The sequence below is a fragment of the Mobula hypostoma genome, chromosome 9, assembly GCF_963921235.1.
Source record: "Mobula hypostoma chromosome 9, sMobHyp1.1, whole genome shotgun sequence".
NCBI lineage: Eukaryota > Metazoa > Chordata > Chondrichthyes > Myliobatiformes > Myliobatidae > Mobula > Mobula hypostoma.
This window is the reverse complement of record NC_086105.1, coordinates 87,922,665-87,950,298: the sequence shown is the minus strand read 5'-3', so window position 1 is coordinate 87,950,298 and position 27,634 is coordinate 87,922,665. Positions and strand designations below refer to the sequence as shown.

Genomic DNA, 27,634 nt, shown 5'->3' with positions numbered 1-27,634 from the left:
AATCATTAGTTTCCACAGTGAACAGAATGTGCCATTTTTAGAAAATGTGACAGGATGATACAAATTTTCCCCTCAAAATAAATCTCCCTTTTTTCTGTGTACATGGGTACCTATTAGCATTTTAAACAAATCTAGTTATTGTGGATGAACGATGAATTCATCTAACAGGCTTTACACTTCTAATTAAAACATCCATAATTCATTAAGAAAGAGTACTCATTAGGATGGAGAGCTGGTCATCAGCTTTTGGAGCAGGTCCTGACGTGATCTCCTCCTCGCTTCCTATATCCCCAACACAACACGACAACTGCCGGAGTCTACCTGACGAGGGGAAGTACCTCTTCACAAGGACCTCCCTCCCCTGCCCAGCTGCGAAAAACCTAGGATTTAGCCATGTGAAAAAAAAAACAATTGTACTGGGTGGACTTCGGAGATTAGTGCCCATCCATTTAGATGCCACTGGTCTTAATTGTTTTCACTCTCTCTCTCTCTCTCGCTCTCGCTCTCTCTCTCTCTCTCTCTCGTGAGTTGGAACAACATGGCTGCTGAGATTGCGCAGAAAGAATGAAGAGTTAATAAAAATTCTGCATTTTCCCCCTCTCTGGATTTCTGAAGGATCTTGATTGTATTTTTTGGAGTCTGCCCCCCCCCCACCACCCCGCCCCCCCTCTCTCACACACATATTCCCTGTGGAGCAGATAAAGAAGACCCGGGAAGCAGAAAATGACTGCAGGTAAATCTTGCAAGCTATTAACAGTGCCCGCAACAAAAAAAAACAAAGCACCTACACGAGGGCAAAGGATTGTTGTGAATTAATGTGTCTGACTTGATCTAGTGAGCGGGAGGAGGCGGAACTGTGGGGGTGGCGAGGGGGTTGTAATGTTGGGGAAGATAGGACTCGATCCTGATTCAGATCGGCGTCGTATTGCTCAGATCCGAAGTAGCCAGTGGTAGCTGGTTTTCGTGTCTAACGCATGCTTTGGATGTTCGATTTCTTTCTGCAGCAGGGAGACTGGACAGGATCAACTGAGCATTTTAGTCTCTGATATTTTCAATTCCAAACTCTAATATATTTTAAGAGGAGGAGGGAAAAGTACTGTTGTAGGCAGAAGTCTTTACAGAAACTGAAGAAGCACCATCCTATGTAAGTCGACTTGTCTTTACATTTTTTCCTCTGCAGTGCTTTTCTCTTATTTCTCTCTCTCTCTCTCTCTCTCTGGCGTGTCTTGGAAAAGAGGAGAGGCCCTTTGGCTGGCTGCTGATGCAGTCCCTGTTACGGAAAGCTCGAACAGGATAGTATCTGGAGGACTGGCAATGCAAATTGTAGCCCCCGGATTTTTTAAAAAAACTGACTTTAAGTGCAAGGCTGCCTGCTTTGAGAAGCATTGGCAGAGATCAGGAGGGAAGATTCAACATAAAGAATCATTTTAATTATGTTTGCGTGTACATTTACATTTGGAACCGAGGTTTTACAATTACTAACCTGACTGAAATATGAGGGCTACATGTAACCAGCAGGCTACTACACACTCTGGGCTTGATCTGCGTCACTCTCGGTGTGGGGTCGGGGGAGGGGGGAATCCCTGTGTCTCTCCTGTTAAATTAGGTGATGAAGTTCAACAGGGTAACAGTTTACTACAGGTTATAAATATGTGGTGCCCTGGCTGCATGTCGACATGAATTTACTTGGTTAGTACTCTGAATAGTAAAGCTCAGTGGTGTCAGAAGGTTGTGAGTTCAAGGCCCGCTCCGGACTTTTAAACAGAGGGAATGCAATACTGCTTATCTTTCATGACAGTAAGTATAAATTATATTAGCAAATATATTGCAGAAGAATTCTCACAGTGCCCTGGCTGAAGTTTATGCTCCAAACTGTATCACTACAACAGATGGCCTGTTTGTCATGTTGTTGTTCATGGGAGCTTGCTGTTGACGGGTTTCTAGTACTGTATCACAACAATGACCACATTTCCAACAGAAATCTCCATTTGACGATGAATGCTTTGTAAGGTCTGATGTGATCACAGGTACAACTGTGTTATTTTTAACCTTTAACCAAGCAAGCAGTGAAGTAATTTGCTAATTCTATGTTCATCAAATTGGTTTTAAGGTTGAAAATTTATGCGTCCAATGCAAGGTGCACTGCCCTTCCATCTAACCATTTTGAATTGAATGGCAGGTTGTTTTCTCACTTGCACCAACTTAAATCAAACCTGGAAAATACTGGAGGTTTCATCTCTGAAAGGTTATTGACCTGAAATGTTAATTCTCTTTCTTTTGCAACAAACTTTCTTTTCTCTGTTTTTCAAATATAAAGCAAATGTCACATCCTGTTCTAACTTTTCCATTTGCAAGGAGGGAAGGACTGGTCCAGTGGCCAGTAATTAAATGTGGTCTAAGCTAATGAGTGTAGAGAGAGAGAGTCAGTGAAGTCCTACTTTCATGTTCCTGTTCCTACCCCTAGACAAAGAAGAACCATCCTAACCTCGAGTTCAGTTTACTGTCATTCAACAGTGCACATATACACCACCAAATGAAACAAAGTTCCTCCGGATGAAGGTGCACAACACGGTACATATAACTCACACACATAACACAGTAACATTACTGCAAATAAGGTGCCTAAGGACTGAAGTTAAAAAGTAGACGGTACAATACTCCTGGCACTTGGGCACTTCATGCATACGTGATGAGACCTGTGTGGTGACTGGGAGTTCAGTAGTCACACAGCTCGGGAAAAAGCTGTTTCCCTTTCTAACAGTTCTTGTCCTGTTGCTGTGGTACCTCCTGTCTGATGGTAAGGGGTTTGATTATAAAGTTAAACCTACATTTAAGTCACGGAACTACAAAAGTAATTTGTTAAATGATGAACTCAAAATAATTCACTTTGAGATCATTTGGAAATGTGAAAAAAAAAACCCTTGTACTGTTAATTCTGTTCCATGGGCATCAGTTAGTTCCTTTGAAGTCAGTATTCCACAGGCAAATACAGCAGCCAATTTTCACCTATCCTGCAAATAACAATGTTGTAATGATGCTTGTGGACACTTAGATGTTGGTCATGATGCTACAAGTTACTGTACACCCACTTTAATCATATATTCAATATTTCACTTCCACCTGAACAGATAGTGTTTCAGTTTAGCATTTTTTTTAAATCTGGGAGGTGCCTGCATTAACATAGCACAAAAATTTGTTTAAATCATGTCAGTGTCTGGAATTGTCCTCCTGATAGAGATCAAAAAGAGCGGCAACGCATAGTTTAATTCCTCATCCATTTTCACTAAATTCCAGGTTCTAGAAGTACTGCGTGAAAAATTAGCCTGCTTCCATGTTACAATTCTAGGAAAAAACGAAAGTGTTCGAAGAAAATTAAAAGAACAGTCCTGGATGGTAACTAGCCCCAATGTGGTTGAATATAGAATATCTTCTTTTTCCCTTAATATGTGGTTATCTGCTAGGTCCTTGTATCTCTAACCAATCGACACTAGTCTTTAGTAGAAAACCTGCATACCCATAATTGCCCCTTTCTCTGCCTCAATCTATTTGAGATTTCCTTGGAGACATATCACCATGGAGACAGAACAAAATGTATTATGGTTATCTTTGCTATTTTTCTAGAAAATTATTAATGGCTGGATTCTGTTGATAGTTTTGAATACCCAAGAATTTTTAATTGTATATCTTTAATACAAGAGTTGAGGTGATTAATGTTGACAAAATCATGTTGAATATATTTCTGGTGAATGACCAAGTGACCCCCAATTTCATTGTCTTTGGTTCCCCACACATCTACAGTTGTGAGCCACAGCTAATGAGAAAGCGAACAGACGGAAAACTGCAGATGCTAGAATCAGGAGCAAAGACGGATCATGCAGTATCTGTGGGAGAAAAGGAATTGTCGATGTTTCTTTCAACCCGAAGAGTGGACAGTTCCTTTCCTACCACAGATGCTGCAGAAGTTGTTCTATTGGATAGAAAGCGGAATCTTTTACCAAATGGGATGATCATTGATTCTCATGCGGTCATTGTTCTCCATCTTCAATGATTTCATAACTAGCAAACAAGTGTTCAAAGGGGAACAAATGAATCTCATTCCCCCCCCCCACAGTTTGAGAGCTATTAAGGTTTTTCTGCTAACTTGCATGCAAATGGAAGATCAAATGTAAAACACTTTAGTCTTTCACTTCTATGGTTCACAATAATTGTTGGAATCTGATTATATCTATAAAATAATGACTATCAAAACTTTAAAGATGCTGTGGACACAATGTTTCTATCTACTCTCTCAGTAAAACTAACTTAAAAGTTAAATTATTACCCCCCCCCCCGTTGCATGATTAATCAACTTATGGTGTTACTGGTGACACACATTGAGAAAACCATTCAGAATTGGGAGACACAAAATGCTGGTGGAATTCAGCAGGCCAGGCAGTATCTGTGGAAGAGTTAAACTGTTGATATTTCGGGCCAAGGTCCTTCATCAGGACAGTTTACTCTTCTCCACGGATGCTGCCTGGCCTGCTGAGTTCCTCCAGCATTTTGTTTGTGTTGCTTGGATTTCCATCATCAGCAGATTTTCTCGTCAGAATTTGGAGAGACCAGAGTTGGTCAGATTGTTTTCTGCAAACTATGTGGCTGAGGAACTGTTTCCATGACCAGAAGTATCTTGAACTAAAAGAACACAGATATAGCTAAATTCACCAAAGAATCAAAGATGAGAGAACATCATGTGCACAATAGTCATGCAAGCCTTTCTGCCCACTGCGTCTACCCCAACAATTGACCATCCATTTACATTAATTCTACAATAAACCTTCTTTTACCTTGTTCTCATCAACAACCACCACCCTCCCACCACCAGCTGATTCAATCACCCCCCTACACAGTAGGGACAATTTGTGGTGGCCAAATAGTCAGCCAATCTGCATGTATTTGGAATGGGATAGAAGCTAAAACCCACGTGGTCATAGAAAGAATGTGCAGACTCCACCCAGACAGTGCCAGAAGTCAGGATTGAAGCTGGGTTTTCAGTGTTGTGAGTTCACAGGTCTACTAGCTCTGCTGATGTGCGGCCTGATACATGGGTAGTGTTTGATGTTCATGGGCATTCCAGGGTAGCCCAATCCATTTCCTTGACATCACTCAAACACAGCTTACTATGAGAACCCTCAAAACACTGACTATCTGATCACATTGCACCATGACGAAGCCCAGTTCTTTTGTCATCCAATATGTGCATACACAACATGAAGAACAAGAATTTTTTTCCCACAATAATGTGGTGCCAAATCTAACCTTGTGCTCAGCTGTTACCCTGGAAATAATCAGTCAAGATACCTGCAAATCCATAAATTATTATGACTTGCAGTTCATTGTCTTAAAGGATGGTGGGAAAAAAATCAGTAGTAACTTTCAAAGGAATTTGGAAAGTATTTTGCTCTGAAAATCCAGTGATTAATCATAGGAACAGGCAGAGAGCACTTTGAGCCTCCTGCAGTTCTCCCATTAATGAGACCACGGCCTATCTGTGACCTGACACCACATACCTGCCTTTATCATGCCCATTCTTTCAAGCATTCTCACCTTTTGACAAACATTCTGACCTGTTTAGGACTTTTTAACTATATTTTATCCAATTGATCAATTTAATTCACTCTACTCATGGGTCTGCACTTCTTTGAATATATAAATATACGGAATAACTAAGGCCTTGTGGAACAATTTAACATCCCAGTTAGCATGGCACTATTATAGCTCAGGCATCAGAGTACAGAGTTGGACTCTGGAACCGTCTGCAAGGAGTTTGAACGTGTGGGAGAACAATCAAACTGTTTCCTCTGGGTGCTCTAGTTTCCTCCCACAGTCCAAAGATGTACTGGTTGGTAGGTTAATTGGTCATTGTAAGCTGTCCTGTGATTAGGCTGGGGTTAAATCGGTGGGTTGCTGGTTTCTGCAGGGGTCTGTTCTGCAGTGCATCTCCAAATAAATAAATAAAGTCCACATTATGACAATTCAGTGGGACATCCACAGCTTTCTCACCCACTTCCTTCAAAACAGTGGGAAAAATGGGACTTGGCACTCATTTGAGCCATTGTTTTCCTAATTATTGTGACTTTATTCCTTTTAATTTTGTCCCCATCCCTGATTCAATATTACTTGAGGTGCCTAGCATACTGTCATTTTCCCCTGCTGTAAATACTTAAACAAGTAATTACTCGGCACAACTGTAACTGCTTTGGTTCCATTTCAGTGTCAACATGATCCACTTTGAAGATGGTACATTTTGTTCATGACTACCCTTTTCAACAAAATTGTAAGGATATTTTGATTGTAATATCCATTTAATACTCCTTTATTGTTGATGTTATTATCTGTTACACTTTGGAACTAGGATAGATACACACGAGCAATCATTGCAGCATTTGCATTAATTGTAGATTTTCCTTCAGCTTTATTTTGTTCCTTTTCTCATTAGTTATCCATGACTGGTTTTTATTTGGAAAATAGAGTTTTTGCTTCTTACCAGTATTAAGTGTTTTATATATATTTTTAATACTTCCTGCTGATCTTGTAAATTTGCTCATTAACAATTTTTTTCCAGTTTATCAGGGAGTTGTTTTCTCTACAAAGAAATTCTTCCAGAAGTTTAGAAAGATGAGAGTTATTTGTCATTTTTCCCTTTCAAAAACAATACTGTTTAACTATACTACTAACCAAATCTCTGGTTTATTACTCATTAATAAATCCAATATTCAGTTTCTAGGACTAATTGTTGCTGAATACCCTTGAGAACGAGTTAGAATACTTTCAGGAAAAGACTTGAGCTGGTGTGTTTGTCTTAATCTATATGAAAGTTATCACTCATTTAAATTATAATCCTTTCTCTTTATGTTTGTCTAATCTCTGCATTTATAGTGCCAACAAAAAGTATTCAGCCCCCCCCCCCCCAGAAGTTTTCATGTTTTATCGTTTTACAACATTGAATCACAGTGAATGTAATTTGGCTTTTTTGACTCTGATCAACAGAAAATACTCTCTTGTGTCAAAGAGAAAACAAATCTCTACAAAGTTATCTAAATTAATTGCATAAGTATTCACCTCCTTTAATATGACACAGCAAATTTGTTTTAGAAGTCACATAATTAGTTACATGGAGTTTCAATTAATTGTGGTAGAAATACACCTGTATCTGGAAAGTCCAACTGCTGGTGAGTCAGTATCCTGGCAAAAACTACACCATGAAGACAAAAGAATACTCCAAGCAACTCTGCGAAAAGGATATTGAAAAGTATGTCAGGAGATGGATACAAGAAAATTTCCAAATCACTGAATATCCCTTGGAGCACAGTTAAGTCAATCATCAAAAAATAGAAAGAATATGGCACAGTTGTAAATCTGCCTAGAGTGGGTCATCCTCAAAAAACTGAGTGACCACGTAAGAAGGGGATTAGTGAGGGAGGCCACCAAGGGACCTATGACTGCTCTGGAGGAGCTACAAGCTTCAGTGGCTGAGGTGAGGGAGACTGCACATACAGCAACTGTTGCCCGGGTGCTTCACCTGCCGCAGCTTTATGGGAGAGTGGCAAAGAGAAAGCCACGTTGAAAAAAAAACTCACATGAAATCGCGCTAGAGTTTGCCAGAAGGCATGTGGAGTCTCTGAAGGCAGCTGGAAGAAGGTTTGATGGTCTGATGAAACCAAAATTGAGCTTCTTAGCAGCAAAATACAGGGAAATCCTGGAGGAAAATCTGATGCAGTCTGCAAGAGAACTGTGACTTGGGAGAAGATTTATTTTCCAGCAAGACAATGACCCGAAGCATAAAGCCAAAACTACACAGGAATGTCCTAAAAACAACAAAGTTAATGTCCTGGGGTGGCCAAGTCAGAGTCCAGACATCAATCCAATTGAGAATTTGTAGCTGGACTTAAAAAGGGCTGTTCGTTCATCATCCCCAAGCAATCTGACAGAATTTGAGCAGTTTTGTAAAGAAGTGAGGTGAGGGCCTCTGTCAGTCAGAATTGACCAAAGCTATTGTGTCCTAGCTGTCTGGATACACAAGCCTGGGCAGTACAATATGGAGAGCAAACTGTTGCTCATGTAGCAAGCTCTCCCTCTCTATGCATCTGACGAACCCAGAGGAAGGGCAGAGACCGATACCACTTTGGTACCAACAGCATTACAGGAGTTGCCATTCAGCATTGAACTCAATGTAGGACTGCCTTAGGGACTCCCGCTCTGGATTTTTCCCTAGGGCTTTACTCCTGAAGCCTTCCCCATGAGTGGGTTTGGCACAAGCAGTGGAGGTTTGAGATCAGAGTTTTCCTTCTAGATGAGCTGCCATCCACAGCCAACAAGCCCATTCTGCCCAAAGTGACTGGTTTTAAGGCGCCTGTAACCCACCTTTGCTCCTTCTGTCAGTAAAAACAGTTCTGCCGAGCCTAGTAGCTAAGCTATACATGAAGGCCAGGAGCTGGGTTTGGTTGTCAGAGGCTGTTTGAGGTGCGCACCATTGGGAGCGTTTAATATGTAGTGGGAGCTTGTCCCCATTACCACCCTCGGCTATAACAACCTTAAGGAACCTTTATTTGTAAAGAAGAACGGGGAAAAATTCCAGTCCAGATGTACAAAGCTGACAGAGACCTATCCACACAGACTCAAGGATGTAATTGCTGCCAAAGGTGACTTGAAAACTGACTTGAAGGAGGAGAATACTTATGCAATCAATTGTTTTGTGTTTTATATTTGTAATTAATTAAAATCACTTTGTAGGGATCTGTTTTTACTTTTGCATTAAATCCATTGTGATTCAATGCTGTAAAACAATAAAGCATGGAAACCTCCCGGGGGGGGGGGCGGGGAGAATGTGAATACTTTTTATAGGCACTCTATGTGTTCCACCAATCTACAGTTGGTATTGGAGCCTTCTAAATCACATCCATCGTTATCTTAAATCCTTACCTAATTTTTTAACTACTTGTAAAGTCTCTGTTATCTACTTTCTCCAACCATGCTGTTTCAGAGCTGTGATATTTAATCCTCAATTACTGCTGTTCTCCATCTATCAATTTTCCTATCTTTCCACCCAGTTGCATAGCCTGAATTCAGTTCCCAGTTTTGACTGTGTAGAGGCAATGTTTCAGCAATGTCCATTATTGTATATCATTACCCTGCGTTCCATTCAGTGCTTTCTTTATACTCAGTGCTCAGTGTCTCAGATTTTAACCTATTTTAGTTATTTTAAAGGTGTACTACTTTCTTTCTCCTGGTTCAGTTGACTTGTCTTTCCTCTGATTTATTTATTTATTATTGAGACACAACCTGGTTAGTTGCCGTGGCCCTTTCAGCACTTTCAGCCACGCTGCCCAGCAGTCCCCTAGTTTAATCCTCGCCTAATTGCGGGACAGTTTTCAATGACCAGTTAACCTACCAACCGGTACGTCTCGACTATGGAAGGAAACCGGAGACCCAGAGGAAACCCACGCGGTCACAAGGAGAAGATACAAACTCCTTACAGGCAGTGACGGGAACTAACCGGGTCGCCTGTACCGTAAAGCGTTGTGCTAACCATGCTGCCCCTGTGATTTATATACTTTGCTTTGGTTTAGCTATTTATTGGGAAAGCACAGAAGATACTTGAAAAAATATTTGCAGGTCTAATCTAGGAAAATACCAAGGTGTTCTTTAAATACAGAAAAGGGAAGAGAGTTAGTAAAAAGGAGGAACTGTGGCCAACCAGAGTATGGATCAAAGCATATATAGAGTTCTAAAAAGAATATTTTATGCCTGTTTCCATGAAAGAACGCAGTGTTAGACATTGACACTGAAGAGAAAATGAAATGTTAGAAATGTAAACATAGAGAAAGAACATTTTAAGGGGGCCAGTTCTTTAAAAAGGAATATGTTGTCAGGCCTGGATGAAATACTCTTAAGGAAAGCAAGATGGAAGGTTGCAGAACTGATCAGCTTGTAGTCCTTCCAGATTAAGGGTTGTGTAACCTGAGCAGCAGAAGACTGCTAATATGGTATTGTCATTTTATAAGAGAAATAAATAAACAATATAGCTAGCCTACCACTGGTGGTGAAAAAATTACTGGAGAGCATTGGAAAAAATTCTGAGACCATGTTAATCAAGAGGGGGAAGGGAGGAACAGGCTGAAATGAGGAGGAAATTATCAAGTGATGAGGGGATATATTGAGAGAAAGCAGGCTGTGCAGAGTTTATGGATGGATTTAAGAAACCGGCAAGAATTTAAGACAGCTTTGGGAATTGTTTAAAGGGTCTAGGCAGCAGCTGTGAAGTAGCACAGGTTAATCAGGAATTTTTTTTAAAAGGGAAGGTTCTGTCTGATTAATGATTCACCCTCTTTGTTACCTCTTCAAAAATTCAGTGATGGAGGTGCATATGATTGTAGCAGGGCTTTTGACATGGCAGATGATCAGGAAATTAGCCCATGGGATCCAAGGCAAAGTGGTAGGTTGCATTCAAAATGAGCTCAGTGGGTAAAAGCAAGGGGTAATTGTCAAAGGGGGGGGGCTCATTGATTAGAAATCTGTATATTATGTGGATCTACAAGATTTTGTTGTAGATCCCTTACTTTGTGTGCACATGTAACTATCTAAATTTAAATATAATGGCTATGGTAGCTGCAAACTGGGACTAACATTAAAATGACACTTTTTTGGGCTGGACTGGATATGGAAAGCTGATTGATGTGTGACTTTTCTATGACTATTCTCCTTATTCAAGCCCTTTCCTACTTCATCCTCAGCCCTTCCTTTCAACACATACCTGAAGCTGAGGGGACGCCTGGAAGGAGCTCGTAAGATAATAAGATGCATAGATAGAGTCAGGATTTTTCCCCAGGGTAGAAGTATCAAATATTATGAAATACATCTAGGGTGAGAGGGCGAAAGTTTAAAGAAGATATGTATGTGTAGGTGCCCGAAGTTGTGATGGAAGCAGATATGGTAGTGGTTTCTAGAGACATGTATATGCAGGGAATAGAGGGATACACATCATGTGCAGACAGAAACGATTTAACTTAATTTGACATCATGTTCAGTACAGATATAGTGAGCTGAAAAGCCTGTTCTATGTGTGGTACTGTTCTGTGCACCTGATACCCATTTGGTTCACATGGAGACTATTCTGACCCAGTACTGGTGGAAGAATCGTACAGAAGGAATCCTTTTCCTCGCTGTACCACTTCAGCCATGTGCTTGCCTCCTGAATATTCAATTGTCTGTGCTGATTTGCATGTCTAGAGATGATAGATTTTTGCTTGTTGCTTTGTTAGTCCCTGCTCATGGCACTCTCCAGGACAGATTTCTTGCCTATTTTCCCCTTATGTTGTTGGTTGCAATATGGATGACATTTGTTTGATCCCAATCCTTCCTCCCTGAACAGGCTACCCTGGACTGCCCTGTGCATGTATTCATGGGTTGTTCAGGCTTTTAGTTAGCTGTCCTTCTGTGGGCCTGAAGTGGCTTTATGTCAGTTTCAGAGGAGAATCAGGAGTGATCCACATCCTAATGGGTCCAGAATCACATTTGGGCAGACCAGACTGCAAGTATATTGTGTCAGTCTTCACTGTAAGATACCAGCAGTATGCCAGAAATTTGAGAGTGTCAGGGAACAGAAGTGAGTGCAGTCACTATTCCTAAGGAACAAGGCGCTTGGGAAGCTGAAAGGTCTGAAGGTAGATAAGTCACCTGGACCAGATGGACTGCACCCCAGGGTTCTGAAAGAGGTTGCTGAAGAGATTGTGGAGGCATTTGTATTGACTTTTCTATAATCAGATAGATTCTAGAATGGTTCTGCAGGACTGGAAAATTACAAGTGTCACTCCACTCTTTAAGAAGTGAGGGAGGCAAAAGACAATAAATTATAAGTTAGCCTGACATAGTGGTTGGCAAGATGTTAGGCTCCATCATTAAGGATGATATTTTGGGGTACTTGGTGGCACCTGATAAAATAGGCCAAAGTCAGCATGGTTTCCTAAATGGGAAATCTTGCTTGACAAATCTGTTGGAATTCTTTGAGGAAATAAGTAGCAGGATGGACAAACAAAAGTCACAGGTGTTGTTTAGTTGGATTTTCAGTAGGCCTATGACAAGATGCCATACATGAGGCTGCTTGGCAAGATAAAAGCCCATGAAGAAAAATATAAACATGGATTGACTGATTGGCAGGAAGCAAAGAGTGGGAATAAAGGGGGTCTTTTTCTGTTTGGCTGCCAATGACTCGTGGTGTTCCACAGAGGTAGGTGTTGGGACTGCTTTTCACATTTTATGTCAATGATTTGGATAATGGAATTGATGGCTTTGTGGCCAGGTTTTCAGACCAAAGATAGATGGAGGCGCAGGTAGTGTTGTGGAAGCAGGGAGTCTGCCGAAAGACTTGGACAGTGTAGGAGAATGGGCAAAGATGTGGCAGATGAATATAATGTAGGGAAGTGTATGGTCATGTACTTTGGTGGAAGAAATAAAGGTGTAGACTATCTTCTAAATGGGAAGAGAATTCAGGAACCGGAGGTACAAAGGAACTTGGGAGCTCTAGTGCAGGATTCCCTGAAGGTTAACTGCAGGTTGAGTCAGTCGTAAGAAAGGCAAATGCAATGTTAGTATTCATTTTGAGAGGACTAGAGTATAAAAGTAAGGATGTAATGTGGAGGCTTAATAAGGCACTGGTCAGACTGCACTTTCAGTATTGTGACCAGTTTTGGGCTTCTTACCTAAGGAAGGGTATGCTGGCATTGGAGAAGGTCCAGAGGAGGTTAATGAGAATGATTCTGGGAATGAAAGGATTTTCATAAGAGGAGCTTTTGTTGGCTAAGGGCCTGTACTCAATTGGAGTTTAGAAGAATGTGAGGTGTTGCATTTTGGAAGGACAAGTCAAGGTAGGACATACACAGTAAATGGTAGGGCGCTGAGGAGTGCGGAGGGACAAAGGGATCTGGGAGTTCAGATACATAATTCCCTGAAAGTGGCGTCACAGGTAGACAGGGTTGTAAAGAAGGCTTTTGGCATCCTGGCAGTCATAAATCAAAGTATTGAGTATAGGAGTTGGAATGTTATGGGGACATTGGTGAGGCCAGATTTGGAGTATTGTGTACAGTTCTGGTCACCTAACTATGGGAAGGATATCAGTAAGATTGAAAGAGTGCAGAGAAGATTTACTAGGATGTTGCTGGGTTTTCAGGAGTTGAGTTACAGGGAAAGATTGAACACGTTAGGACTTTATTCCTTGGAGCGTAGAAGAATGAGGGGAGATTTAATAGAGGTTTACAAAATTATGAGGTGTATAGACAAAGTAAATGTGAATAGGCTCTTTCCACTTAGTTTAGAAGAGATAAATACGAGAGGACATGGCTTTAGGGTGAAAGAGGAAAGGTTTAGGCGGAACATTAGGGGGAACTTCTTCACTCAGAGAGTGGTGGGAGTGTGGAACGAGCTGCCATCTTGACGTGGTAAATCCAGGCTCACTCTTAAGTTTTAAGAATAAATTGGATAGGTATATCAATGGGAGAGGTCTGGAGGGTTATGGACCGGATGCAGATCAATGGGACTGGTGGAATAATGTTTCAACACAGACTAGAAGGGCCGAATGGCCTGTTTTCTGTGCTGTAGTGTTCTATGGTTCTATGAATCTCATTGAAACACTTTGAAAGTTGAAAGGTCCAGATAGAGTTGACATGGAGAGGATGTTGCCTATAATGGGGGAATCTAGCACTGGGGGCACATCCTTAAAATTAAAGGGTATTCCTTTAGAACAGAGATGAGGAATTTCTTTGGCCAGAGGGCGGTGAATCTGTGGAATTTATTGCCACAGATGGCTTTGGAGGCCAAGTCATTGGGTATTTTTAAAATATAAGTTGATAGGTTTTTGATTAGTCAGGGTGTCAAAGGTTAAGAGAGAAGGCTGGAGAATGGAGTTGAGAGGGAAAATAAATCAGCCATGACCGAATGGCGGAGCAGACTCGATAGGCCAAATGACCTGATTCTGCTGCTAGGTCTTGTGGGCTTATGGATTTTCAATGGTTCAATTTAATATCAGAGAATATTTTCAGTTTATAACCCAAAATCCTTACTTCTCACAAACTACAATCCTGTAGTTTCATGTACAGCATTACAGATCTTGCACATTTTTAAAAATCCAGTTTTTTTTTAATTACTTGAAGTTCAATTCCAAAACCCATGTGGTAGAATATGAATTTTACGTATTCAGATCAATAATCTCGTGCTTTAACTGCGGTGCCTCTCTACTGCAGATAGTTGGGCAACATCCAATATAGTGCTCTATGTTCCTTTCAAAAAAAATTATCTTCTTCCTCCTAATGATCAAATCCACTTCAATTACAGCATTACGTTTCTTCTTTTCATTTCTCCTGCTCCTGAGTGCTACAGTCCACTTTTGAGTTATCCTTCCAACAGATTTAATCTATTTTCTCACGACAGCAAATATATTGTTGTCTGTGTGATAGGGTAGGATCATTTCCGTTTACAATGCCCTACATCTGGATTCCTCTATCAGTTACACCAACCCTCCTCTGACCTTGCACCTGTACAAGCTGACTGAGATCTGGAACCAACAGTACAACGATTCCTGTCTCTCTCATGTACGATTGTGTCTCTAGTGCAGTGAAATTCAGGATCCTCTTTTGTACCTCATTCATATGCGATTTTCTCACTGCTACCATTTCTTCTGGAATTGGAAATGGTTTATTATTGTCACATGTACCAAGATGCAGTAAAAAGTGTAAAAGTAGTCTTACATACTGTTCGCACAGATCAGGTCATTACACAGTGCTTTGAAGAAACGCAATGCAGAATAAAGAGTAACAGCTGCAGAGAAAGTGTACTGCAGGTAAGCAATAAGGTGCAAGCTCATAATGAATGAGGTCAACAGTCCATCTTATTGTACTAGGGAACCACTTAATAGTCTTATTAAACAATAATATAACATTTGGATAGAAGCCGTCCTTCAGCTTGGTGATACGTGCTTTCAGACTTTTGTGTCTTCTGCCCGATGGTAGAGGGGAAAAGAGAATGTTTCTGGTGGGTGGCGTCTTTGATTATGCTGTCTGCTTTACTGAGGCAGTGAGAAGCATAGACAGAGTCTATAGATGAAAGGCCAGTTTTGGTGATGTCCACAAATCTGCAATTTCTTGCAGAGCACTTGTCACAGCAAGCCATTGTGTGACCAGGTGTTGTATACCTGGATTTCCAGAAGGCATTCCAGAAGGTGCCGCATAAAAGACTTATCCATAAGATAAGGATGCATGGAGTTGGGGGTGATGTTTTAGCATAGAAAGAATATTGGTTAACTCATAGAAGACAGAGAGTTGGGGTGAATGGATGTTTCCCAAACACGAGAAAATCTGCAGATACTGGAAATCTGAATGAAGGGTTTCAGCCTGAAGGTTTGACTGTTTACTTTTTTCCATAGATGTCTGGCCTGACGAGTTCCTCCAGCATTTTGTGTGATGAATGGGCCTGCACCCATGATTAGACCATAAGACATAGGAGCAGAATTAGGCCACCTGGCCCAGCGAGTCTGCTCCGCCATTCAATCACGGCTGATCCTTTTTTAAAATCTCCTCCTCAACCCCAGTGTCTGGCTTTCTCCCCGTAACCTTTGATGCCTTGTCCACACTTGGAGTATTGTCAACAGTTTTGGGCCCCTTATCTCAGAAAGAATGTATTATCATTAGAGAGAGTCCAATGGGGGTTCACGAGGGTGATTCCGGGAATGAAAGGACTACATATGAGGAGCATTTGAAAGCTTTGAGCCTGTACTCACTGGAATTTAGAATGTGTGGGGATCTCATTGAAACCTACTGAATGTTGAAAGGACTAGATAAGGTGGATGAGGAGAGGATGTTTCCTATAGTGGGGGTATCCAGAACAAAAGCACAGCCTCAAAATTCAGGGGTGACCTTTTAGAACAGAGATAAGGAAGAATTTTTAAGCCAGACAGTGGTGAATCTGTGGAATGCTCTGCCATAGACTGCAGTTGAGGCCAAGTCCGTGGGTATAATTAAAGTGGAAGCTGATAGATTCCTGATTAGTGGGGGCATCAAGGGATATGTTGAGGGGGCAGGTGTATGGAATCGGGGATCAGCCATGATAAAATGGCAGAGTGGACTTGATGGGCTGAATGGCCTAATTCTGCTCCTATGTCTTATGGTCTTATGGGTGTTTCTCTAGTTGGCAGTCAGTGGTGAGCATGGTGGTGTGGGCTACAACTATTCACAACATGCAGTCATGGCTTGGAAGGGGTGGCTGAGTGCAGTGTATCTAAATTTGCTGATGACACTAAAATGAGTGAAAAGCAAATTATGCAGAACAAATGGAGAGTCTGCAGAATGATATAGGTAGATTAAGCGAGTGGGTAAGGATCTGGCATTTAGAATACAACAAGGAAAAAGATCAGATTAATATTTAAGGTGTTGTTCCTTTGTCATGGAGTGATCCCGAAGGAAGGGAATTCTTCTACATTGAATCAGTTCTGACCAATTTCACTCCTGAATATAGAGGGGAAGATTATGTTTGGCATTTTGGCAGAAAGAATATCTTCATTTGTGATAGAGAATGGATTGGGAAATACATCTGTGCAGAAGGCAGGAATACCTGGCTTCCCAGGAGGCCTTGAACATTCTAGTATGATATGGCATACCATCCAGGAGTCAAAAAGGTTGAGATGAAATCTGGCTGTAGTTTGGCTTGATCTGGCAAATGCATATGGTTCTGTTCCCCATGTCCTGATTGAGTTTGCGATGGAATTCCTATGGATTCCTGCTAAGGTGAGGAACTTTGTTATGCAGTACTACAACGATTTCCGGATGAGGTTTTCCACTCAGCAGTTTACAACTAGGTGGCAGAGCCTAGATGTTGGAATCCCAATGGGATGTATGATTTCACCCATCCTTTTTGTGTTAGCCATGGAGGTCATTGTGAGGGCTGCAGAATCAGTGGGACCAGGTGTCGCACTTGATGGCGGAGGGGAGTTACCACCAATACAAGCGTTCATGGATGATCTCACCCTTTTGGGTCCCAGCACGGAGGCAGTGGAAAATGTACTATCTAGACTCGAGGAGCTAATGGATTGGGGAAGAATGAAGTTCAAGACCAAGAAGTCAAGGAGCCTTGTTCTTAGGAGAGGAAAGCTGGTTGACTTTCATTTCACCCTTTGTGGAGAGGAGATTCCATCCATTCAGGACCAACCATTTAAGAGCCTCGGGTGATGGTACACAGAGGAGCTGAGAGACCCCAAGAGGGTTCAAGAGACAGGAGAACAGATCAGCAGAGGTCTGATGTCTGTTGACGAGTGTGGCTTGCCTGGCAAGTTGAAGTTGTGGTGCTTGCAGTACGGACTGATGCCACGGATAATGTGGCCACTGACTGTCTATGAAGTGGCAATGTCCCATGTTGAGGCAATGGAACGGAAGATCAACAAGTATGTGAAGAAGTGGCTTGCAGTACCAAGCAGCCTCACCAATGTTGCAATCCACAGTAGCCAGACAAAGCTTACCATCCCAGTGAAATCCCTTGTTGAGGAGGTCAAGGTAGCCAAGGTAAGATCACCCTTGATGCTTCGAGACTCAAAAGACCCTGTCATCAAGAACATCCAGCCGGATGTGAGATCAGGCAGGAAGTGGTCAGCCCGTGTAGCAGTTGATGAGGCAGAGTCTAGATTGAAGCACAAGGAGACGGTTGGAGCTATCCAGCTAGGCCACCAGGGACTTGGATGGACAACCCACAAGTGGTGGTCATCTTCTACAGGTAAGGAGCGCCGTGAGCTTGTAACACAAGAAATACAAGAGGTAGAAGAGGAGAAGAGGTTAACTAAAACAGCTGGCCTGGCCAAACAAGGGGCATGGACCCGGTGGGAAAGTGTTGAACAACGAATTCTATCTAGGAATGTTCTGTGGCAGATGGAACCGCTCCGCATTTCTTTTCTATGTAGAGCAGTGTACGATCTGCTCCCAACACCTGCCAACCTCAGCACCTGGTATGAAGATTAGACAGACAGGTGTGCTGCTTGTGGCGAGAAGGGAACACTTCAACATATTGTAAGTGCATGCAGAGTCAATCTTTCCAGCGGCATGTACACTTGGAGACATAACAACGTTCTCAAAGTTGTAACAGAAGCAGTTGAGCAGACAGTACTGCAGCACAACTTATCTCATGCCCCATGCTGCACAGAACATCGCATATCATTTGTGAAAGAAGGCTCCAAGTCAAGGGTGTACAGCGCAGGCTCACGATCAAGCATACTTTCTTCAGCCAATGATTGGCGTGTCAAGGCTGACTTGGACGGGAAAGGCAGTTTCCCGGAGCAAATGGGTTTTACAACATTGCGTCCAGATATAATCGTATGGTCTGACACCAGTAGAGAAGTGGTTATTGGTGAACTCACAGTCCCCTGGGAAGACAACATCGATGAAGCCCATGAGCGCAAGTTAACCAAGTATGCAGAATTAAGATCAGAGTGCAGAGACAGAGGGTGGAAGGTCTCATGCTATCCATTCGAAGTAGACTGCTGTGGCTTTATTGCGTTCACTCTCCAGAAGTGGCTGCGTGACCTTGGCTTCAGTAGAAGAGAGATCGTCAACCAGCAGGGCTGTAGCTGAGGCAGCAGAGAAAGGATCAGCATGGGCGTGGACCAAGTATGTCCAGTGGGGCAGGTAGTCAGACAGTGTATACATATCTTGCAAACCCTTCAGTAGTTGCATAGACACCTGAAGAGCAGACTATCTGTTGGATGGAAGTGACCAACAACTCTGATAGAGGCAGATGCCAAGTTTTTAAGCTCACCAGTGGGAGGTAGTGCTTTAGCACAGCTGGCCCACCACCTCGAGGGAGTCTTGATCATAAGCGGGCCGAAACTCCTGAAGGCAGGTGGCTGATCAACTGATGATCCCACTGGTGATAGCACAGGACAGTTAACATCTTAGTCCACGTGAATTTTCAATTCTTTTAAATGGTGCAAGATTGCGGCATGCTGTTGTGTGGAGGGACTTGGGAGTGCTTGTGCATGAATCACAGAAAGTTGTTTTGAGGTGCAACAGCTTATCAAGAGTGCAAATGAATGTTGGCCTTCATTGCTAGAAGGATTGAATTTAAGAGCAGGGAGGTTATGCTTCATCTATACAGGGTGCTGGTGAGGCCATATCTGGAGACCTTACTTGAGGAAAGGCATGCCAGCTTTGGAGGCAGTGCAGAGGATGTTCAGCAGGTTGATTCTGGAGATGAAGGGGTTAACCTATGAGGAGCGATCGAGTCGCCTGGGACTATGCTCACTGGAATTAAGAAGAATGAGAGTGGATCTTATAGAAACATGAAATCATGAAAGAAACACACATCAAAGTTGCTGGTGAACGCAGCAGGCCAGGCAGTATCTCTAGGATGTTTCAGGCCGAGACCCTTCGCCAGGACTAACTGAAGGAAGAGTTAGTAAGAGATTTGAAAGTTGGAGGGGGAGGGGGAGAAATTATTTAAAGTGAGGATAAGTTCTGCCAGATGGGGGAGAGTGGTGGTGGAGAGGAACTGGTTGGGTCTGGTGTCCAGAAAAGTACTGAGAGCTTTGAGGCCTTTCTGGTTGCGGGTGGTGGTGTATAGGGACTGGACTTCCAGAGGAAAAATAAGATGATGGGGGCCAGGGAACTTGAAATCCATGAAAAAATCAAGAGTGTGTAAGATGTCACAGATGTAGGTAGGTAGGAAGGCCCTCAAATCCCTCCCCCCACACCCCTCCTTTGCCATTTCCCATCTCCTTTTCTCTCCTTCACCTCATCTCCTTGCCTGTCTATCACCTCCCTCTGGTACTCCTTCCCCCTTTTTCTTTCTTTCATGGCCTTCTGTGTCTTTCACTCTTCAACTTCCTCCCCCTCCAGGTTTCACCTATCACCTGGTGTTTCTCTCTTCCTCCTCCACCCACTTTTTAAATCAACTCTTCAGCTTTTTTTCTCCAGTTGTGCCAAAGGGTTTCAGCCCGAAACGTCGACTGTACTTTTTTTCCACAGATGCTGCCTGGCCTGCTGAGTTCCTCCAGCATTTTGTATGTGTTGCTAAGATAGAGGCAGGAAAGTTGATTCTACTGATAGGTGAGACTAGAACTTGGGGATATAGCCTCAATATTCGGGGAATAGATTTAGGACGGAGATGAAGAGAAACTGCTTTTACCAGGGAATTATGAATCTGTCAAATTCTCTGCCCAGCGAAGCCGTAGAGGCTACCTCATTAAATATATTTAAGACACAGTTAGATAGAGTTTTGCATGGCAAGGGACTGAAGGTTTATGGAGAAGAACAGGTAGGTGGAGCTGAGTCGACAACCAGATCAGCCATGGAATGGCAGAACAGGGGCAATGGTTCATTTCTGACTGCTGCTTCTATTTCCTGTGTTCCTGTGTCCTTAAGTTCAGATAGGATGCTTTCTGTGCTGCATTGGTAAGGATCAAAGGAGACATGCCAAATTTCTTCAGCTTCTTGAGGAAGTAGAGGCACTGGTGAGCTTTCTTGTTCAGACCAGGACAGGCGGTTGGTGATACTCACTCCTAGAAACTTGAAGCTCTCAACCTCACCACTGTTGATGATGACGTGTGCACAGCCTCCTTCCTGAAGTCAACGACCAGCTCTTTTGTTCGGCTGACACTGAGGGAAGGTTGTTGTCATGACACCATGTCACTGAAGTTTCTTTCTCTTTCCTGTACTCTGACTCATTGTTCTTTGAGATACAGCTCACTACATTAGTATTATTTGCAAACATATAAAACAGGGGTTCCCAACCTTTTTTAATACCATTAAACAGGGTTTTGTGGACCCCAGGTTGGGAACCCTAATGTAGAATCTATTCACAAAGTTATTGGTGTACATGAAGTAAAGTAGGGGGCTGATGAGGCAGCCTTGTGTTTAAGATAATTGTGGCAGAGTTGTTCTGTCTATCCTTACTGATTGTGTTCTGTTGGTCAGGAAGTTGAGGATCCATTTTCAGAGGGAGGCTGGAGTTTGGTGATGACTTTGCTTGTTACTAAAGTATTAAAGATGAAGCTGTAGTGGATAAACAATAGTCTGACATCGGTGTCTTTACTGTCCAGATGCTCCATAGATGGATGTCTGGCAGGGAGTTGGTATCTGCTGTAGATCTGTCTTGGTAGTAGGTGGATTGTAGTGGATTGAGATTGCCTGGAAAGCTGGAGTTAATGTGTGCTGTGAACAGCTTCTCAAAGTACTTCAAGATGATAAATGTTAGAGTTACTGTGTTGTAGCTGTGTTGGTGATGTTATCATGTTTTTCCTTGGGTACCGGGATGATAGTGGTCTTCTTAAAACAGGTGGGAACCACAGTTTGGAGCAGGGAGAGGTTAAAATGCCTGCAAATACCCCAGGCAGCTGATCTGCACAGAGTCTGAGAATACCGCTAAGGACAACATCCATGCCAGATGCTTTTCATGGATTCACTTTCTGGAAGACTAATCTTGTGTCTGCAATGGTGAGTGTGGATTTTGGTGCACTGGAGGTTATGGGCGGGGGTGGGTGGATCGGTTGAAATGACATACCCATTCTCTTCCGTTCAAAATGTGTATAGAATGCATTAACAAGCACAGATGCTGGAAATCCAAAGCACACAGCTGCTTCCTCCACCCATACTGACTCGTTGACTTTATAAATTTTGCTTCCAACTTCCGCCCTGCCCTCAAATTTACCGGGGCCATTTCTGACACCTCCCTCCCCTTTCTCAATCTCTCCCGTCTCTATCTCTGGAGATAGACTATCTGTTGATACCTTTTGTAAACCCACAGCTTCTGGACTACCTCTTCCCACCCTGTCACTTGTAAAAAATGCAATCCCATTCTCTTAGTCTGCTTCATCTGCTCTCAGGATGTGGCTTTTCATTTCAGAACGAATGAGATGTCCTCCTCCTCCAAAGAAAGGAGGTTTCCTTCCTTCCACTGTCAATGCTGCCCTCACCTGCATCTCTTCCATTTTGCCCATGTCTACCCTTGCCCCATTGTCCCACTGCCGTACCAGGGATAGGGTTCCTCTTGTCCTCACCTACCATCCCACTAGCCTCTGTATTTAGCACATAATTCTGTGTAACTTTCGCCATCTCCAACTGGATCCCACCACCAAGCACATCTTGCCCCTGCTTTCTGCAGGGATCGCTCCTTATGTGACTCCCTTTTCCACTCATCCTTCCCTGCTGATCTCCCTCCTGACACTTATCCTTGCAAGTGGAACAAGCGCTACACCTGCCCCTACACCTCCTCCCTCACTACCATCTAGGGGCCTAAACAGTCCTTGTGTGAGGATGCTTCACCTACGAGTCTGTGGGGTCACCTACTGTGTCTGGTGCTCTTGGTGTGGCCTAGGTGAAACCTGACATAGATTGGGAGACTGCTTTGCCAAGGATGTACGTTCGGCCTGCCAGAAAAATTGGGATCTCCTGGTAGCCACCCTTTTCAATTCTACTTCCCATTTTCATTCCACCATCTCAGTCCATGGCCTCCTCTGTTGCCGCAATGAGGCCACATTCAGACTGATGGAGCAACACATTATATTCCATGTGGGTAGCCTCCAACTTGATGGCAGGAACGTCAATTTCTTGAAGTTCTGGTAATTGGTCCCCCCTTCACCATTCCCCATTCCTGTACCCCTTTCTCACCTTCACCTTATCTCCTTCTGGTGTTCCTCCTCCTTCCCATTCTTCCATGGTCTGTCCTCTCCTATCAGATTCCCCATCCTCCAGCCCTTTATCTCTTTCACCGATCGACCTCCCAGCTCTTTACTTCACCCCTCCCCTCCCCCTTTCCGGTTTCACCTATCACCTACCACCTTGTGCTTCTTCCTCTCCTCCCCCCACCTTCTTACTGTGAATTCTCATCTTTTTTCTCAGTCCAGATGAAGGATGTCAGCCAGAAATGTCGACTCTGTAGTCTATTCTGTTGATACTGCCTGGCCCAATGAGTTCCTCCAGCATTTTGTGTGTGTTGCATTCAGTTCATCAGGTTGTCCAGCTTCATTTTATAGCATGTAAGCCCTGCCACAACAGATGGTTGGTCAGGGACTTGATTTTGGCCTGGTGCTGTCTCTTAGCATCATCTTTAGCTTCATGGAGGTTGTATCTCACCTTGTCCGTGCTCTTCCATACTACTTGTAGATGTATATTCTTTCAGATACTTTTTTAGCTTTAACTGGTCAGATAACACCAAACAAACTTTAATCATTTAAATTTTTTAACAATGGAAGATCTGCGAGGGGGAGGATAGGCAGGTGATAGAGAAGGGAAGTGTTCAGACCGACTGTTTGAGATGTGTCTATTTTAATGCAAAGAGTATTATGAACAAAGCGGATGAGCTTAGAGAGTGGATCAGTACTTGGAGCTATGATGTTGTGGCCATTACAGAGACTTGGATGGGTCAGGGACAGGAATGGCTACTTCAAGTGCCAGGCTTTAGATGTTTCAGAAAGGACAGCGAGAGGTGGGGCGTGGCACTGTTGATCAGAGATAGTGTCACGGCTGCAGAAATGGAGGAAGTCATGGAGGGATTGTCTACGGAGTCTTTGTGGGTGGAAGTTAGAAACAAGAAGGGGTCAATAACTCTACCAGGTGTTTTTTATAGACCACCCAATAGCGACAGGGACATTGAGGAGCAGATAGGGAGACAGATTCTGGAAAGGTGTAATAATAACAGAGTGGTTGTGGCGGGAGATTTTAATTTCCCAAATATTGATTGGCATGTCCCTAGAGCAAAGGGTCTAGATGGGGTAGAGTTTGTTAGGTGTGCAGGAAGGATTCCTGACACAATATGTAGATAAGCCTACAAGAGGAGAGGCTGTACTTGATTTGGTGTTGGGAAATGAACCTGGTCAGGGGTCAGGTCTCTCAGTGGGAGAGCATTTTGAAGATAGTGATCACAATTCTATCTCCTTTAACACAGCATTGGAGAGGGATAGGAACAGACAAGTTAGGAAAGTGTTTAACTGGAGTAAGGGGAAATATGAGGCCAGAAGGGAAGGAACTTGGAAGCATAAATCAGAAACAGATGTTTTCAGGGAAACATACGGAAGAAATGTAGCAAATGTTCAGGGGATATTTGCGTGGGGTTCTGCATAGTTATGTTCCAATGAGACAGAAAGGATGGTAGGGTTACAGGAACCATGGTGTACGAAGGTTGTTGTAAACCTAGTCAAGAAGAAGAGAAGAGCTTACGAAAGGTTCAAGAAACTAGGTAATGATAGAGATCTAGAAGATTATAAGGCTAGCAGGAAGGAGCTTAAGAATGAACTTGGGAAGGCCAGAAGGGGCCATGAGAAGGCCTTGGCGGACAGGATCAAGGAGAAACTCAAGGATTCGACAGGTATGTGAAAAGCTAGAGGATAAGACGTGAGAGAATAGGACCAATTAAGTGTGACAGTGGAAAAGTGAGAACAGAACCAGAGGAGATAGCAGAGATACTTAATGAATACTTTGCTTCAGTATTCACTACAGAAAAGGATCTTGGCGATTGTAGGGATGACTTACAGTGGACTGAAAAGGTTGAGCATGTAGATATTAAGGAAAAGGATGTGCTGGAGCTTTTGGAAAGCATCAAGTTGGATAAATCACCGGGACCAGATGAGATGTACCCCAGGCTACTCTGGGAGGCGAGGGAGGAAATTGCTGAGCCTCTTCCGATCTTTGCATTATCAATGGGGCCAGGAGAGGTTCCGGAGGATTGGAGGGTTGCAGATGTTGTTCCCTTATTCAAGAAAGGGAGTAGAGATAGCCCAGAAAATTATGGACCAGTGAATCTTACTTCAGTGGTTGGTAAATTGATGGAGAAGATCCTGAGAGGCAGGATTTATGAACATTTGGAGAGGCATAATATGATTGAGAATAGTCACCATGACTTTGTCAAAGGCAGGTCGTGCCTTACGAGCCTGGTTGAATTTTTTGAGGATGTGACTAAGCACATTGATGAAGGAAGAGCAGTAGATGTAGTGTATATGGATTTCAGCAAGGCATTTGATCATGTACCCCAAGCAAGGCTTATTGAGAAAGTAAGGAGGCATGGGATCCAAAGGGACATTGCTTGTGGATCCAGATCTGGCTTGCCCACAGAAGGCAAAGAGTGATTGTAGACGGGTCATATTCTGCGTGGAGGTCGGTGACCAGTGGTGTGCCTCAGGGATCTGTTCTGGGACCCCTACTCTTTGTGATTTTTATAAATGACCTGGATGAGGCAGTGGAGGAATGGGTTAGTAAGTTTGCTGGTGACACAAAGGTTGAGGGTGTTGTGGATAGTGTGGAGGGCTTGTCAGAGGTTACAGCAGGACATTGATAATAGGATGCAAAACTGGGCTGAGAAGTGGCAGATGGAGTTCAACCCAGATAAGTGTGAGGTGGTTCATTTTGGTAGGTTAAATATGATGGCAGAATATAGTATTAATGGCAAGACTCTTGGCAGTGTGGAGGATCAGAGGGATCTTGGGGTCCGAGTACATAGGACACCTAAAGCTGCTGTGCAGTTTGACTGTGTGGTTAAGAAGGCATACGGTGCATTGGCCTTCATCAATCGTGGGATTGAGTTTAAGAGCCAAGAGGTAATGTTGCAGCTATATTGGACACTGGTCAGACCCCACTTGGAGTACTGTGCCCAGTTCTGGTCACCTCACTACAGGAAGGATGTGGAAACCATAGAATGGGTGCAGAGAAGATTTACAAGGATGTTGCCTGGATTGGGGAGCATGCCTTATAGGTTGAGTGAACTTGACCTTATTCTCCTTGGAGCGATGGAAGATGAGAGGTGACCTGATAGAGGTGTACAAGGTGATGAGAGGTATTTATCGTTCGATAGTCAGAGGCTTTTTCGCAGGGCTGAAATGGCTAGCATGAGAGGGCATAATTTTAAGGTGCTTGGAAGTAGGTACAGAGGAGATGTCAGGGGTAAGTTTTTTTATGCAGAGAGTGGTGAGTGCGTGGAATGGGCTGCCAGTGACGGTGGTAGATACAGTAGGGTCTTTTAAGGGACTCCAGGATAGGTACATGAAGCTTAGAAAAGTAGAGGGCTATGGGTAACCCGAGGTAATTTCTAAGGTAAGAACATGTTTGGCACAGCTTTGTGGGTTGAAGGGCCTGTATTGTGCTGTAGGTTTTCTATGTTTCTATCTGCTCTTACTCAATCTCTGCCTTCAGTTCTTCCATTTTCACAGGTTGTTTTTTTCTGTCAGGCTAATTCCTCTCTACTTTTTCTCATTGTTTTCAAATAGGGAAAAATATCCAGCACAATGTATGATACTGCACTTGCTCAGTAGTGTTGCAACTAGGCTTATAAAAGGAGACTTGACGAATTTGTTTGTAATGGGAAAGTTGAGTGAAATAAACACAGCAAATGTTAGACTATTATTATAATTTGGGAAAACATTGAATTGGGGTAGAGGGAAATATGATGCTATTGGGCAGGAACTTGGGAACATAAATTGGGAGCAGATGTTTTACGGGAAATATGCGGCAGAAATGTGACAAATGTTCAGGGAACATTTGCATGGCATTCTGCATAGATATTGAGGCAGGGAAAGGATGGTGGGTAAAAGAACCAGGGTGTACACATGATGTAGAAAATCCAGTCAAGAAGAAAATGTTGCAAAAGGTTCAAGAAACTAAGTACTGTTAGAGCTGTAGAAAATTACATGGGTGCCAGGAAAGAGCTCAAGAATGAAATTAGGAGAGCTAGAAGGGGCCATAAGAAGGCCTCGGCAAGCAGGATTAAAGAAAACCCCAAGGCATTCTACAAGTATCTAAAAAGCAATAGGATGAGCCATGTGAGAATAGGATCAATCAGGAGTGAGAGTGGAAACGTGCATGGAGCCAGGTAGTGGTACTTAATAAATATTTTGCTTCAGTTTTCACCAGTGAAAAGGATCTTGGCAATTGTGGAGATGACTTACAGCGTGCTAAAATGCTTGAGTGTATTGACGTTAAGAAAGAAGATGTGCTGGATCTTTCTAAAGGTATTAAGTTAAATAAGTTGCCGGAACCGGACGAGATATGCCCCAGGCTACTGTGGGAAGAGAGGGAGGAGGTTGCTGAGCCTCTGGTGATGATCTTTGCATCATCAATAGGGATGGGAGAAGTACCAGAGGATTGGAAGGTTGCAAACATTGTTCCCTTGTTCAAGAAAGGGAGTACAGATAACCCAGCAAGTTATAGACCAGTGAGTCTTACTTCAGTGGTGGGCAAGTTGTTAGAGAAGATCCTGAGAGGCAGGATTTTTGAGCATTTGGAGAGACATAATCTGATTAGGGATGGTCAACGTGGCTTTGTCGAGGGTAGATCGTGCCTTATGAGCCTGATTGAATTCTTTGAGGACGTAACAAAACACATTGATGAAGGTAGAGTTGTGGATATAGTATATATAGATTTCAGGAAGGTACTTGATAAGGTTCCCCATGCAAGGCTTATTCAGAAAGTAATGAGGCATGGGATCCAAGGAGACCTTGCTTTGTGGATCCAGAATTGGCTTGCCTACAGAAGGCAAGGAGTGGTTGTAGATGGTTTGTATTCTGCATGGAGGACAGTGACCAGTGGTGTTCCGCGGGGATCTGTTCTGGGACCCCTCCTCTTCATGATTTTTTTGAAAATTGACC

General features: G+C 43.0%; 1 protein-coding gene across 6 annotated transcripts in view; it reads left to right on the top strand.

The window, feature by feature from the left end:
- Positions 1 to 315: 315 nt before the first annotated feature.
- Positions 316 to 27,634, top strand: part of LOC134351837 (retinoic acid-induced protein 1) — an 89,495-nt gene continuing 62,176 nt past the window's right edge. For 2 of the 6 annotated variants that reach the window (XR_010019276.1, XR_010019273.1), the window contains exons 1-2: positions 316 to 733; positions 21,340 to 21,497. The gene's annotated coding sequence lies outside the window, so the exon portion shown is untranslated. Of the gene's footprint in view, positions 734 to 898; positions 1,145 to 21,339; positions 21,498 to 27,634 lie in introns of those variants that run through there. The other 4 variants (XR_010019272.1, XM_063058627.1, XR_010019274.1 and 1 more) reach the window with 3 other exon arrangements.